This window comes from Oryctolagus cuniculus, chromosome X (assembly GCF_964237555.1).
Source record: "Oryctolagus cuniculus chromosome X, mOryCun1.1, whole genome shotgun sequence".
Classification (NCBI taxonomy): domain Eukaryota; kingdom Metazoa; phylum Chordata; class Mammalia; order Lagomorpha; family Leporidae; genus Oryctolagus; species Oryctolagus cuniculus.
This window is the reverse complement of record NC_091453.1, coordinates 103129297-103140958: the sequence shown is the minus strand read 5'-3', so window position 1 is coordinate 103140958 and position 11662 is coordinate 103129297.

Below are 11662 nucleotides of genomic sequence, written 5' to 3'. Positions count from 1 at the left end.
AAAAAAACTGTTCCTCAACAGTCAAGACAAATGCTATTCAAAGTCAGCACAACTCAAGTTTCAGTTTCACTTCTATAGATTACCTTTTAGGTACTCTATTAGTTACCACAGGGGAAACATATGGTATTTGTCCTTTTGGGACTGGCTTATTTCACTAAGTATGATGTTTTCCAATTTCATCCATTTTGTTGCAAATGACCAGATTTCATTTTTTTTACTACTGTGTAGTATTCCGTGGTATATATATCCCATAATTTCTTTATCCAGTCTTTAGTTGATGGAAATTCGGGTTGATTCTGTATCTTAGCTATTGTGAATTGAGCTGCAATAAACATAAGGGGTACAGATAAACATTTCACATGCTGATTTCATTTCCCTTGGATAAATTCCCAGTAATGGGATAGCTGGGTCATATGGTAAGTCTCTATTCAGATTTCTGAGATATCTCCTTACTTCCACAGTGGTTGTACTAGTTTACATTCCCACCAACAGTAGATTAGGGTACCATTTTCCCCACATCCTCGCCAGCATTTGTTGTTTGTTGATTTCTGTATGAAAGCCATTCTTATTGGGGTGAGGTGAAACCTCATTGTGGTTTTTATTTGCATTTCCCTGATGGGGAAATGAGCTTTTTTCATGTGTCTGTTGGAGCTCTACTATACTTGATACCAACATTCACTCCCACTATTTCCTAAAATTCTCCACTTTTGACCTCTAGTACATCAAATTTCTCTAGTTAATATAGTATATCTCCACTATTATTTTTCTGCTCCTTTTGAGAGGTTCTATATTTATACTTGCTCAAATATTGGTATTCCCCAGAGACTGTTGCTACACTTCTCAATTTACACTTTTCCACAGGTGATCAAATTTAAGCTGTAATTTTCAAAAAATATTACTTAAATGCTGATACTACCTACATTTATATCTCTAATCTGTATGCCTCCTTTAGGCTTCAGACTACATGCAGCATTCCCCAGTTATCTCCTAGAGACCCTAATGCTCCAAACTAAACCCATCCCTAAATTCCACATCATATTCTTTCTGTAGGTATCTGCTATTTATTGTCATCATCTATTCAATCACCAAGAGTAGAAATTTTAAAGTCATATAAGCCTTCCTTCTGTCTCTTTCCCTACCCTGATATATAATTGGTGGCTATGAACTCCTTAATATGCCTTGGGTCTTTCATCATTTTAATAGCCACACTACCACTAACCAAGGAAACCTCATCATTTGCCTAGACAAGTAGACATGGGCACCTGCACCCACGTGGGAGAACAGCTTCCTGACTTCTCCCAACCTCTTTTGTATTCCCCCTTCAAATTTATTTTCCACAAATCTTTAGGCCAATTTATTTTAATATTTATTTAAGTTACATTTAAAAATTATTTAGTGTTTGAACTTCCTAGGCAATAGTGACTAAGCTCATTATTGTATTATTTAAGTGACTCATAAGTTTTCCTATTGGCTTTCCCAATCTTACTTTTATTCACTTCCCTATCAAATGCTACATTAAAGCAATGCTACATAGCTTGCAGTCACCCACACATGTGTTCTTGCTTCTCATGTACTTGGCTTTGTTTCTGCCATCTTCTCTGGTTCTTAACCCTCTTCACCTGGTTAACTTCTAATCATAATTAAACACTCAGTATAAATGTCATTATATCCTGAAAGCATTTCCTAACATATCTACATCTGGGTTTTTCATGCCATTCTATGAACTATTCTATAGTATTTATTTTGTATCTCTAGCATCTAGTACAATACTTATTAAACAATGTATATCTATTGAATTCAGGAATCTGAAATGATAATCCATAATCACTAAACACAGAAATTCAATGCACAGCTTTAAACTCACCTTGACCTTTCTCTTATAATGTCTAACATTCACTTTCTACATTCTCATATTAAACAAGCCTGTTCTTTGTAGTCAGCTCTTTAATATCTGCTCATCAACTATCCTGGTTATCTGCTATTTAAATTTAGATTTTTTCCAGTTCAGACATATCTTCTAGATACATGGTCAATTCATAATGTTGAATACAAAGTAGAATATTGCATTTTATGTTCATGTACACTCTTATAGTGCTCATCATTTTCTTGAATTTTTTTCCACAGCAGCATGCTAGTTTGATGTTGTTAGGACAGATGTGCACTTAGAAAATAATTAATAAGTATCTATTTTATGTGCTAGGAGCTGATGATACAGTACAGCAAATAACAATGAGTAAAATCAAGGTACTTACTTTCATGGAATTCACAACTTGTTTGCAGAAAGGAAGACATGGACACAGATAACAAACAAAAAAAAGGAAAAGAAAAATACGTATGGCAAATGCTATAAAGAAAATAAAATAGTTGGATGTCAAAAAGAGTCCTTGCATGCTCAAAGAGGTTATTGTATACAGGATTATAGCTCCTTTCTATGGACTAATTGAAAAACAAGGAACCTATCAACCCATGAGTAAAATTTGGAGTACTTCCCTCCAATGCATGCTGTATTGCACTCCAGATTTCATTTACCACTTTCCTTCCCACTCACCTTTAAAACTCTACATGTTTTAATCAGTATAGCACATCTTCTAATTCATTTGTGTCAGAGAAATATTAAAAGGGATATCATAGAGTCTTTAGCTGAATTCATGTCTTTGCATTCATTAGTGATCTTACAGAGACTAACATTTCCTCTGTTTATCATCTTCAAATTTGCATTCCACTACCTAAAAGTTGATATTGTTAACTGCTAGCTTGGCAGATGTAATGTTTTTTTAAAGATTTATTTACTTATTTGAAAGGCAGAGTTACACAGAGAGAGGAGAAGCAGAGAGAGAGAGAGGTCTTCCATCCAATGATTCACTCCCCAGTTGGCCACAATGGCCGGAGTTGCGCCAATCCTAAGCCAGGAGCCAGGAGCTTCTTCCGGGTCTCCCACGTGGGTACAGGGGCCAAGGACTTGGGCCATCTTCCACTGCTTTCCCAGGCCATAGAAGAGAGCTGGAGAAGAAGTGGAGCTGCCAGGACTAGAACCGGTGCCTATATGGGATGCCAGCACTTCAGGCCAGGGCATTAACCCACAGCACTACAGCACCGGCCCCATGCAGATACAATCTTGACTCACTTTTTCATCTAGTTTCATTCTACATGCATGTAGCAAACATTATATTATGGATTTATGAAAGCTCATATTAGTTTCAGGATTTATACCAATGAGACACTTAAGTTCACACTTGTCTACCCAGAGAAGTACATGCCTAGAACCAGTGTGTCTGTGTCGTTCCTTTCTCCTCATGTGCTATGGAACACCCCTAGAGGTGATAAAACTTTTGTTTCTTTACGAAAAAAAAAAAATTCAGAAAGATCCAAATGCTAGTTTTGGTGATAGAAATGAAGACAAAGTGGGAAGAGGTAAGAACGTGATAGTTCTTAGCCAGGAAAATAGAACTTGTATGTGAAAAATTATAGGGATTACAGTGGCATTTACAATACTGAGAATTTCTAAGTCTCTGGATATGTAGTTTGTGACCTTTAAGTATCTACAGCAGTACTTTCTAAATTTGCATAATCATAAGAATCACCTAGGACACATGCAAAAAATATAAATTATAAGGCTGTCTCCTTTGGAAACTATTGTTCAGGTGGTGGACAGTGGGCAGGGAATCTCTATTTTTAAAAATTGTCTCAGATGAATATAATAACTTGACAGGTTTGAGAAACACTGATCTATGTTTTCTTCCTCATAGGGTATACAACATACTTGTGAAAATGGATTGTGGGGCTAGTGCTGTGGTGTGGTGGGTAAAGCCGCCGCCTGCAGTGCCAGCATCCCTCATGGGCGCCAGTTCGAGTCCCAGCTGGTCCACTTCCAATCTTGCTGTCTTCTGTGGCCTAGGGAACCAATAGAAGATGGCTAAGGTCCTTGGGCCCCTGCACCAGTATGGGAGACGCAGAAGAAGCTCCTGGCTCCTGACTTCAGATCCGCATAGCTCCTGCTGTTGTAGCCATCGTGGCATGAACCAGAGGATGGAACATCTCTCTCTCTCTCTCTCTCTCTCTCTCTCTCTCTCTGTGTGTGTGTGTGTGTGTACGTGTGTATATGTATGTGTTCATGGGTGTGTGTCTCCCCTCTCTCTCCATCATTCTGCCCCCAAATAAAATTTTAAAAATCATACTCCACGTTAACAACCTTGTACTATAAAAATCTTGATATAGTGTTTTCCAAAGCATTCTTGACTATGTGTTCCAAGACATACTAAAGGTTTGAAAAGTCAAGCAATTAAAAAATCTAATCAGTTTGTCAAAGAAAATGTGCCCACTTATTTTGTGGAATGTGGTGGAATGAAAAGGCCATGCCAAGATGGCTGCTGGCAACAGAGTCTGCCTGGCAACAGGCTGTGATTGGATGGCTTTGGAAACCACATGACAACGGAGCCTGCCTGGCAACAGGCTGTGATTGGATGGCTTTAGAAACTGCCTGGCAACAGGCTGTGAGTGGTTAGGGCATAGACTGCCCCTTGACTGGATTGGCTGCCTTGGCTATTTAAACTGCTGTACCAACAAAAATAAACAAGCCTGCAGGCTGCTCGCCTCTGGCCTTCTTTTACCCAGATCCCGGGGTCTGTGTGGTGACTCTGTGCCTCTTGGCCCACCGCGCTCCTCCTCTCAGAAGGAATCCAATACTTATTAGTGACTCAAAAGAACTTGCATTCCACAGAATCCACCTTGAGACAGCTGCCTTGTTCATCACAGAATCATGTAATTTCTTATCACAACAGCCATGAAAGACATTCAAACTATGAGCATTGGAATTAGATATTTTGGCAAACTGTTACCACTCTTCTTGCAACATTGTTTTTGAGCAATATCATTTACATCAGGGTGGTGCTTGTTTGCAAGGATAAGGCAAGCAGGTGGAAGGGCTATGTGGGTGTACTGTAACAGTTTCACACTCATTATTTTACTTTGGAAATCAGCGAGCTGCACTGAATTGAAAATAAATCTGTCAACAGCCAAATCAAAATAAAAAATAAAAATGTTTTGAAATAAAGAGGAATCAATTTAAGAGAACACAGCAAAGAAATATATATATTTACCACAAGACGTACAGAATTCTGCTCACAAATATCTGAACATAAACCCACATTTGAAGAAATTAACACATAGTCTTTTACATATACCTATTGAAAGTACTTCTGGTTTGAGTTTTGTTAAGTTATCAGTCCTTTGGAATATTTCTTTCCCATATTTCTGACTGATACTGTCTTGGATACCTCTGTTGCATTTACCTTGATGCAGTACAGGGTGGTGAAAAGAGCATTGGGTTTGGGAACATGAAATAAGCATTGCAATGTCAATTATGCCACTTACTGGGTGACCTTATGCAATCTATTTTGCTTCCTTTGGTATCCAGTTTCTTCATGTATTAACTGTTCATTACCTATATTTCTAACTGAAAGAAAAAATAGTGCAATTATATTACTAATATGAAAACTAAGAGACACAGAAGCTTAAAGTACAAACAAAAAAGCAAAGAAAGTTTGTATTAATTGATATCAGGGGAAAGTTAGTTCTTTAGAGCTATTGTCCTTGAGGTACCAAAATATCCATTATGCTCAAATTGAATGTATAATTGCTAGCATTCACTGAGTGCTTCTACTGCAGAAACATTTTTGGGTGTTTTACATATATTATTTATCTGGATCCTCATTAAAGCCCTGTGAGGTAAATATTACTGTTATCTTTGTTCTATTGATTAAAAACTAAGACAGAGAGGCCATGTAATTTGACCAAGGTCATGCAGCTAATAACTGGAAGAGCAGGAATTTGAACCTAGGCAGTCTGGCTATAAAGGTTCTGAGAATACCCACTAAAATATGAAAGAAAATGAATAAATAAATACCCTTGGAAAGAAAGAAAAGACAATAAAAAAGAAAAAGTAGAACATTATAACAATTCTGTTTGGGCAATCACATATTCTATACACATGTCAAAATCTTGAATGATATTACAAGGACAAAACAACTTGAAGCACTCAGGAAGCTATTTTGCTCTTCTACAAGTCATCTAATAAAGACGTTAATACAGAATAACACTTTAGTGTCCAAATTCTTTATTCCCTGGCCTGCACTTGAGAAAGTTGATCAAAGTGTTGTTGCATCAGTGTATGGATGAAATATTGTTCTCATGGTGTATTCTGTTTAGAACATATAAAATAAAAAGTTTGCTCCATAGCTGAAGAATGTTAGCCTTGTATTCATAGGGGAAATCTTAATTCTTTTGAACCTTTAAATGAATAGCTGCTGAATAATGAATAATTTGCTGGGCCTTTGTCCTTAGTTCCTAGAAGTTGGCTTCTAAATCCTAGGAATTTCCCCAGGAAAAGAATTCCTTTGGTATTCATGGTGGGCCCTAATAGCTCATGCTAATGAGGTTTCCTCCTGGTGGACATCTAAATAGTTTAAGCAAAGGAGATGATGATGCAGGATGGGAGGTGGCCTTTACAAAAAAACCAATCGTATAATCAGACAGTTAGTGTATTATGACTACATAATGAAATTCCAAACATGAGTTTCAGTACCTAGAGTTTTTATTAGCCCGAAGTGTAGGTGACTAGGAACCCCCAAACAGTGGCTGGCATCTGAATGAGAGTGCTCTTGTCATGGGCATTGACCTTAACCCGTGAAGTTCAGCCTTATTCTAGGGAGTTAATATCGGAAGTCATTGAAATTATAACAAGGACCAACTTAGAGTATAAAATGGAAAATATGTAAGAGATATTGACCACTGAAAATTTGCATAATATATCAATTTGCACAAATAGCTTTTCACATTATACATTTTTTCAAATTCTCAACACCATAAATGTAACAGTGCTGAACTCTAAAATACCATTTGTATAGTCAATCTCTGAACCAAATTCATAACCTACAAAGTTATACATTTCCATGCACAATTTCTTGTGCATTTAAGATTTATTTTTCTTCACAAAAATCAAAGCCTAATCAATTTCTTTAAGTTTAGTTTTATTTTAAGGAATTTATTGAAATATTAGATTCTCAAGGACACAGCAAGTGCATAATTACTACAACACAATTCACATGTTAATGTGATATTAATGCAAAGAGAACAAATTCCATGTAGCTCATAGACACAATTCTAAGACTATAATGATTTTTCATTCTTTACTTCCTATCTTCTTCCCTCTCTCCCTCCCTTCTCCCTGCCTCCTTCCTTCCTTCCTTCCTTCCTTCTTTCCTTCCATCTTCCTTGCTTTCTTTAATTTTTGAGATACCATATTTTTAATTTATATTGTAATCAAAGGTTTAATACTCCAATAAATAGAGTTCAATAAGTAACAACAGAAAAGATCCTAGTTCAGCAGGCATAGAGGCAAGGGCTATACACAATAATTGCATGAGAAGATGTCCAATTCATTCATATAGAGTAGATTTTAAAATAATCGCAGATCATTAAAACTATAATAGTATACAAGTCTCAATCGTTGCCTTGACAGATATAAAACAAAGTTTGATAAAACTATAATTGCCGCAATACTGATGTACTCATGCATTTCTTTTTGTCTTTGATTTTTGATTTTCTTTCTTTTTTAATTTTACCTCCAATATAAAAGAAAGAATATGCACTAGCTGTCTTTTTGTGTCTCGCTTATTTCACTCAACATCATGTCCTCCAGCTACATTAATTTTTATGCAAATAGTACAACTCCATTCTTTTTATAGCTGAATAACATTCCATTATATATATATATTCATAAATGCATATATCACATTTTCTTTATCCATTCATCTGATGATGGACACCTTGGCTGATTCCATATTTTGAATATTGTGAATAGTGCTACTATAAACATGGTGATGCAGGTGTTTCTTGGATACAACCTGTTCATGTGTTTGGGGTATATACACAGTAGTAGGATTGCTGGATCATATGGAATGTTTATTTCTAGTATTTAAAGAAATCGCCATTTTTTTGCACAGTGGCTGCATTCACATTCCCACTAACAGTGGGTAAGAGTGCCTCTTTCTCCATCTCTTCACCAGTATTTGTTACTAACTATCTTTTGAATAATAGCCATTCTGACATGAGTGAGGTGATTTCTCATTGTGGTTTTAATTGCAATTCCCTGATGGCTAGTGATGTTGAGTATTTTTTCACATATTTGTTGGCCATTTGTATTTCTTCTTTTGATAACTGTCTACTGAGGTCCTTAGTCCATTTCTAAATTGGAATTTTTGGTGTTGTTGTTGCTCAGTTTTTATTTTGCTGATATATTCTGGATATTAATCTTTTGTCAGATAGTTGGTTTGAAAATATTTTTCCAATTTTGTTCGATGTTTCTTCAATCTATTGATCATTTCCTATGCTATGCAGAAGCTTCTGAGTTTGGCATAATCACATTTGCCTAATTTTGCTTTTGTTGTCCATGCTTTGGGGGTCTTATTCAAGAAGTTATCAGCTATAGCAGCTGTCTTGCGGTGTTCCTCCTATGTTTTCTTCCAGCAACTTCATAGTCACAGGTTTCTTTTTTGGAGGGGGTGTATTTATTTGAAAGGCAGAGTTACATAGAAGTAGAGGGAGGGAGAGAGAGAGAGAGAGAGAGAGGTCTTCCATGCGATGTTTCACTCCCCAAATGGCTGCAACAGCCAGACCTGGGCTGATCCAAAGCCAGGAGCCTGGAGTTTCTTCTAGGTCTCCCAAAGGGCTGCAAGGTCCAAATGACTTGGGTCATCTTACTGCTTTCCCAGGCAAAAGCAGAGAGCTGAATCAGAAGTGGAGCAACCAGGACTCGAACCAGTGCCCATATCTGATGCTGGAACTGCAGGTGGCAGCTTTACCTGCTACATCACAGTGCTGGCCCCTAGTCTCAGGTCTTAAATTTATGTCTTTGATCCATCTTGAATTGATTTCTGTTATATGGTGAAAGGTGGGGATCTAACTGACATTCTTCTACATTTGTAAAACCAGTTTTGCCAGCCCCATTTACTGAAGAGATTATCTTTTATGCAATGTATGTTCTGGGCACTTTTGTCAATAATGAATTTGCTGTAAGTACATGAATTAATTTCTAGGCTCTCTATTCTGTTAAATTGATTTATGCATTAATTTTTATTCCAGTACAATGCTGTTTTAATTATTATAGTTTTGTAGCATTATTTGAGGTCAGATAGTGTGATGCCTCTAGGTTGATTTTTTTTATGCTCAGAATCTCTGGCTATTCTGGGTATTTTGTGATACTCATATGAATTTTATAAGTTTCTCTAAACCCGTTAAGAATGTTATTGGTATCTTGAAATGGATTACATTGAATCTGTAGATTGCTTTAGGACCTACAGACATTTTAATAATATTAATTTCTCCATTCCATATACAAAGTTTATCTTTCCATTTTTTCTCTTTGATGCTTATTTTCATCAATGATTTATAATTTTCCTTGTATAGTTCTTTCACTTCTTTGGTTAAATTTATTCTTAAATATTTGACTTTTTAGCTCTTGTGAATGAGGTATCTTTTTTGATTTCTCTTTTGTTGAGGTCATCATTAGCCTATAAAAGAACTACCAATATTTATATGTTCATTTTGAAACCTGCAACATTACTGAATTCATTTATCAGTTCTAACTGCTTTTTAGTGGAGCATTTAGATTTTCCCATGTACATATGTATGTCATCTGAAAACATGGATATTTTGATATTCTTCTCTTGAGGTTTAATGTCCTTTATTCCTTGATCTCACCTAATTGCTCTTGCTAATACTTCCAAAGCTATATTGAATAACAGTGGTGAATTTGGATATCCTTCGTTGTTCCAGATCTAGATTCCGCAATGGAAATGCTTTCATATTTTCCACATTCAATATGATATTGGCTGTTGATTTGTCATATACAGCCTTTAAACCTTTCAGATATGTTATTTCTATACTTAATATATGAAGGGCTTTTATTATTAAATGATATTGAATCTTTTTTAAAAATGACTAATTTATGTGAAAGGCAGAGATACAGAGAGAGAAGGGAGAGAGAGAGAGAGAGAGAGAGAGAGAGAGAGAGGCAATCTTCCACTCCCCAGATGGCTGTATTGGCCAGGATTGGGCCAGGCTAAATCCAGGAGCTTCATTCATGTCTCCCACATGGGTGAAGGGGCTCAAGTACCTGGGCTATCTTCTGCTGCTTTCCCAGGTACATTAGCAGGGAACCAGGCTGAAAGTAAAACTGCTGGGACTTGAATAAATGCCCATATGTGATGCCAGCACTGCAGGCAGCAACTCCATGGTAGTTTATTATGATCGTTTATACTTCAGTTGTATCAGTTGTAATACCTATGTTTTCATCTCTAATTTTACTTATTTGAGTTTTTCCCCTCTCTTTTTTTCTTTGTTGGTCAGACTAAAAGTTTGTTTTGTTTATTTGTCAAAAAATAGCTTTTTTAGTTTTAATTTCAATTTCTTCTGCGCTAAACCTTATTATGTCTTGCCACATGCTAATTTAGGGTTTAGTATGTTTCTTTTTTACTAAGTCTTTAAGATGCATCATTAGATCATTTGAGACATTTTTCTTTTTTGAATGCAAGCACTTAATACTACAAATTTCCCTCTTAATACAGCTTTCACTGAATTCCACAGGTTTGATATGTTGTGCTTCATTTTCATTAATTTCAGGAAAGTTTTCGATTTATTTTCCAATTTTCCAAAGACACATTAATCATTCAGCAGCCTGTTGTTTAATTTCTATGTGTTTTTAAATGCTCTGTTGTTCTTGTTGTTGATTTCTTGCTTTATTCCTTGGTCTGAGAAAATGCATGATATAATTTCAATCTTTTCAAATTTATTGAGATTTGATTTCTGGCTTAATATATGGTCTCTCCTAGAGAATGGTCCATGTGCTGATGTGAAGACAATGTATTCTGTAGCTGTTGGGTGAAGTGTCCTGTAAATGTCTGCTAGGATCATGTTCTCAATACTATGATTCAACTCTGATGTATCTTTGTTGATTTTCTGTCTGGATGATCTGTCCATTGTTGAGAGTGAGGTGTTGAAGTCCCCCACTATTATTGTATTATAGTTTATCTCTCCCTTTATGTCTAATAGTATTTCATGAATATTTCTGGTTAGTCTTCTGTTACCTGCATATATATTTATTATTGTTATATATTCTTGATTAATTGAATCTTTTATCAATCTATAATGTTCTTTGTCTCTTCTTACAGTTTTTTTATATTTAAAATCTGTCTTATATGATTGTAGTTACTCCTCCTTGCTTTTGGTTTCTATTTGCATGATATCACTTCTTCTAGCCCTTTACTTTCAGTATATGTGTATCTGTATTTATGAAGTGAATTTCTTGTAGGTAGCATAGAGTTGGGTGTTAGTTTTATCCATATAGCCAAATCAATCTTTTGGCTGGGGAATTTAATCTATTTATAGTCAATGTTAATATTGATGGGTAAGGAATAACACCTGCAATTTTGTTGATTGCTTATTGATTATATCTGCTCTTTTAGTGACTGATAGCATCATGTGTTTTCATTTTTTACTTCTAATTAGGATTCCTTTCAGAATTTCTTGTAATAGTAGTCTGGTGGTGGTGAAATCTCTCAGCCTTTGCTTATTTGGAAAATATTTATCCTTTACTTCTAAAGGATAG